General features: G+C 41.7%; 1 long non-coding RNA gene across 2 annotated transcripts; it reads right to left on the bottom strand.

Moving 5' to 3' along the window:
- Positions 1-483: 483 nt before the first annotated feature.
- On the bottom strand, positions 484-2,719 carry LOC121310427. 2 transcript variants are annotated; one of them, XR_005948796.1, is made up of 3 exons: positions 2,640-2,719; positions 896-1,031; positions 484-620 (listed from the first exon to the last, which is right to left on the bottom strand). It is a non-coding gene; the product is annotated as an uncharacterized LOC121310427 (long non-coding RNA). The 2 variants fall into 2 exon arrangements; XR_005948797.1 differs by having other exon boundaries at positions 926-1,031.
- Between the last annotated feature and the right edge of the window lie 2,551 nt (positions 2,720-5,270).

The raw sequence follows: 5,270 nt of genomic DNA, 5'->3' as shown, positions 1-5,270 counted from the left end.
GTATTGCAGCTGCAATCATTGCCTGGTTACTGTGAATAAATATGTATAGATCCCCTTCCAAGGCTGGTGTGACAGGATGCTGCATGGTGCTGTGAAGAAGGGAAACATCCACACTGTATATATTTCAAAACGTCTGCGTTTATTTAAGAAAAAGGCTTTAAAGTGAACCAGTCACTCCTCTACCAGCAATGCTAATGGAAGCCGATACAGGGGTTGCAGACCAATAAAAACACACTCCATTACCCACAATCCTCCTGCACCAAACTGGGCTCCTTTGAAACAGAAAAGTAGAAAATGTGCTCAGAAAGGGTGTATCGTGTGGTCTATCTTACCAAACATATACAATGTTCTAATTAAAGAATAGTCAGTAAATATATAGCAGTATTGTGAAACAGGATCTGGCACTGCTCAATGCCTTGCTCAGTGGGTGAGAAGCACTGGCAGATGCACTAAGAAACAAGAGGGGCGAGGGGCGAGGGGGAGGAGGCAGCGGGCAGCAGCAGTATTCCTCAGTCCAGGAGGGACAGCTCCATGCACTCCACAGCCTCAGGGTGAAGCATGTGGGTCGCCAGCTGCTCCATATCATCCAGACTCAACAAGCGCAGGCTCTGCTCGTAATCCTGAGAGAGGCAGAGTGAGAGACACGGAGTCACAACTACACGCTGGCCTGCACCTGCATTTCAGAGTGTGTGTGTGTGTGTACTGTATCTGTGTGTCTATATATAGCAGTGTTTGGGACCGATGGAGTAGTGTGAGAGTCTGTGCTCAGAGGGGAGAGACTAAAAGTCATATTTAAAAACTTCATGCAACTCAAAGATGATAAACGATTGAAAACACTTTCTTTGTCGGTGTTACTGTTTATAGATATATGTAGAACAACATGCATGCTTTTTACCTGAGTGCTGTGCTGTGCTGTGCAGCCTACCTGCCAGCGCCTTGCCTTTGTAGAGGAGTCCCTGTTGATTGACAGGTATGTTGAGCTTCTCAGAGACCAGACTCCAGACTGTGGAGACCTTCTCAACCTCACAGACCTGTCAAGAGACAAGAACACACAGACTCTGAGGGGATGAGCATTAAACACTGAAATTACATCGTCATCCTCACAGACAAGAACGCGCACACACACACACACTTCATCTTATCAATCAAGAGAGGCGAGAGCGAGCACCAACACTGAAACTAACTTGCCCGATCCCAACACAAACAACGGGCAGCCGTTCAGCGAGGCAGCTTCTGAGAACCAACTCCTTTGAGAAGAGTGTGTGAGCAAGGCTAGTGCTGCTGAGACACAGAAATGGCTTCAAAGGGCTTTATGGGGAAAGCACACGGTATGAGGAGGCGCACAGAGCAAAGGGATACTGCAGCTGTCTCTCTCATTCTCACTTCCTGCACCCCTACATAAAGGTGACCCCCAAAGTGCTTTACATACAGAAAAAAACCCAATAATAAACAGTAAGAAAAGAGAACAGTTATTAAAAACAGAATCAACAGTAAAACTCAGAATAAAACTTAAACACGTTATGGAGAAGCTACATTAAAAAGGGATGTTTTTAATCAACATTTGAAGATTGCAATTGAAGGTGAATCTCTGAGGGGTAAGGAGTTCCAGAGTGTCGGGGCATTAAAACAGAAAGCAGCCTCATCCCATCCTCTTACCATTCACCCTCGGAATATACTGGAGGCCAGCATCTGCAGATCTCAGAGTGCGTTCGGGCTGATATCAATTAAATATTGTGGAGATAGTCCATTCAGTGCTTTAAAAACTAGTAATACAATTTTAAAAGCAATTCTGTAATGCACAGGAAGCCATTGCAATGATGCCAGCACAGGCGTAATGCGAGCCTTTTGTTTGGTTCTAGTTAGCATTCTAGCAGCAGCATTTTGCACTAGCTGTATGCGTGATAAAGCATGACTTGTAAGTCCAGAGAATAAAGCGTTACAGTAATCTAACATAGACAAAATAAAAGCACGTCCTAATTTCGTTGCATCATCCAAGGATAAGAATAACTTTTGCAATGTTTCTTAAAGGACAGAAGGACACTCTAGTAATGTATTTTATATGTGATTTAAAGGAAACTGCAGAATCAAAAATAACTCTCAGGTTTTTCACTTCAGATTTTACATTTGATTTTAGCATGCCTAGATCAATATTTGTCGAGTCCAGCTGTTGATTAGAGCCTAAAAGTAAGACTCTGTCTCATCGGAATTTAACTGCAAGAGATTCTGAGACATCCAGCTTCTAATATCGGCTAGGATATTAAAGAATGCACAGGAGCAAACATTCAATAAGGAATTGCTGTTTTCCAGTAGAACATGATTACTGCAGGTCACTGCAGCCTGATTAAACTGTGCGCGCCTCAAGTTAATTGCGCAGACTTTTCCCAATGAAGACTCGTTAAGAATCTCCAACAGTTGAACGTATCAGCTTGCCTGACAGCAGAAACAACTGCTTATTGTTTCCAGATCGCTACTGTAGTGCTTACAGGACTCGCTGTGCACCCCAAACAATGCTGCCTGTCTCAAAGCTGTCTCCTTGCTATTTAACAAGCTAGTATTGATTTCATGATGCGCTTTTTCAGATGAGTGCGTAGAATTGAACAGCACCCCCCACCCGACACGCGCTTTATTCTGTGACTTACCCAACGTTCTTATCGCTTCCGATCTTCTGCTCAGTGTTCTAATCGCTGCGCTTCCGCAGTGTAGTCCATAAAATGACGAGCATGCGCAGTGAGTCGTCCCGATAAATGTAGTTTTTAGCGCTAGAGAATGTAGTTCATAAAATGACGAGCATGCGCAGTGAGTCGTCCTGATAAATGTAGTTTTTAGCGCTAGAGAATGTAGTTCATAAAATGACGAGCATGCGCAGTGAGTCGTCCTGATAAATGTAGTTTTTAGCGCTAGAGAATGTAGTTCATAAAATGACGAGCATGCGCAGTGAGTCGTCCCGATAAATGTAGTTTTTAGCGGTAGAGAATGTAGTTCATAAAATGACGAGCATGCGCAGTGAGTCGTCCTGATAAATGTAGTTTTTAGCGCTAGAGAATGTAGTTCATAAAATGACGAGCATGCGCAGTGAGTCGTCCTGATAAATGTAGTTTTTAAGGATAGAGAATGTAGTTCATAAAATGACGAGCATGCGCAGTGAGGCGTCCTGATATATGTAGTCTTTAACGCTCCATTGCGGCTCTGATACGGACCCGGCTCCCCTTTGTAATCTATGGAGGATTTGAGCCAAAATGGCAGACATGGGGTAAAAATTCTAGATGACATCTGGGGCACTTGGATACACAGCATAGAGTAATTTAAAAATGTCATCTCTTTACTTAACACACACCATCAGTCCATCAAAGTGAAATACACCACACATAGCAGCGAAGTAAACTTTCTAGACACGACCACTTACAAAGGAACACATTTTTCACAAACACACCAGCTAGACACCAAAGTATATTTTAAAGAAACTGACACACACACTTTACTACACAAAACAAGCTACCACCCTAAACACACTTTTAGAGGTTTAATCAAATCACAGCTACTCAGATTCCACAGAATTTACACACAACCTACTGACTTCCAGGCAGCTACCAAAATCTTATTCACAGCACTCAGGCAAAGGGGGTACTCCCGTTCCTTCCTCAGAGGAATAAGGAAAACCTTCCTAGAACAAAAGCCTACAGACAACAAAAAGATTATTCCACTTATAACTACCTACTCACATTTTAGTGTTGCAGCTAACTCACAGGTCAAGCAAAATCTAACCAACAAATTACAAGACACCAACCTTCTTACAGGGCACAAGGTAATCTCAGCCTACAGAAAAAACAAAAACTTGAACAACTACTTAGTGTCCAGTAAACTGCCTCCACTTAATCGCAAACCAACAAAAGCACCACGACACTTCAAACAACTTACCACACTCCAGAGCAAAACCACAGGCACCACATACAACATTCCACAAACCTTTACACAAAACAGCAGTAACTGCATCTATGCGATACAATGCGATACATGCAAAATTATTTACATTGGAGAAACAGGCAACACTATCTGAGTAAGACAAATACAACACATCTATAATATCAAACACAAAAAAGAATCGCAAACACCTCTAGTAGCACACTTTCTACAACACAACTTGGAATCTCTGAGAATTACAGGGCTGGAGAGGAACCAGAACTGGACAATCGGAGAAAGGAAACGGAGAGAAAAAGACTGGATCAACAAACTACAAACTGCTTTCCCACTGGGCCTAAACATTAGGAACTCCACGATAGACCTACACTAGAAAAAGAGATTTGAAACAAAAAAACAGAAAAATAAATCTAAAAATAGTCAGATGGCCCGTGCACCTTTCTTTCCCTGGAAAACCAACCAAGTGTAGGGTTCTCAGGGAAACAAAGTTCCTATCTAAACCTAACCCTAACCCTAACCCCTAACCCCTAACCCTAACCCTAACTCTGCTTTAAGCGTATTGAGCAAAATTGACCATCTATGTCAGGCTCTCAAGCAGGCTGTGAATGTGGTTGGAGGCTGAAAATTGGTAAAGACTAAATGTAATACATGCAGATAATCACTGCAGACGTACAAGTTTGTGGACCTTTTGCTTCCGATGCTGTACCTGTTCTTTCAGCCATGCAACCACGTAGAAGCTCCGTTTGAAGGGTTGTGTTTTTTTAAATGTTTGCTTTATTTTATATGTTTGTGTTTTGTATGCTGGTGGCACCTGGTGTTTTTCTTCCCCCTGTGAGGAGCTGTATGAAGATGTGTTCAAATGTTCTCTATTGATGAAGTAACTTGTGTTTCTGCTTTCATTGTGACATTGGTGTTGGAGAACTTCATCACCACTGATTATAACCCTGCCAATAAACTGCCAATAACCCTATTCTATCACATTAAACATATACAATTACAAAGCTTTACAAATGAAATTCAGCAACCGTAACACCTACAGTTCAGATAATGAAATACTGTAATTAAACATACCATATACCAAACTTTGAAAATGATCAAAAAATAAAATTCAGTACAACTTTGACACATTCCAAAACTTCAGGAATCATTAAACTTCATTAAAATACATCTATACTTTGATACTTGCTGTTAATAATGTCCAATTGAAATGAATACAGTAAATGTTCTTAGCTGCCTAATACCATAGACAGGATATCCAGCCCTTATTGATGAAATAGAAGAAGTGTGATCCAGTCTAGGTTTCACTAGCAGCTTGATCAGCCCACAGTGTGTCTAGCTAACAAGCTCAGGTGTGT

Source organism: Polyodon spathula, unplaced genomic scaffold, assembly GCF_017654505.1.
Source record: "Polyodon spathula isolate WHYD16114869_AA unplaced genomic scaffold, ASM1765450v1 scaffolds_2126, whole genome shotgun sequence".
Lineage (NCBI taxonomy): Eukaryota > Metazoa > Chordata > Actinopteri > Acipenseriformes > Polyodontidae > Polyodon > Polyodon spathula.
The sequence above is the reverse complement of the archived record's forward strand: the minus strand, read 5'-3'. Positions and strand labels throughout refer to the sequence as shown.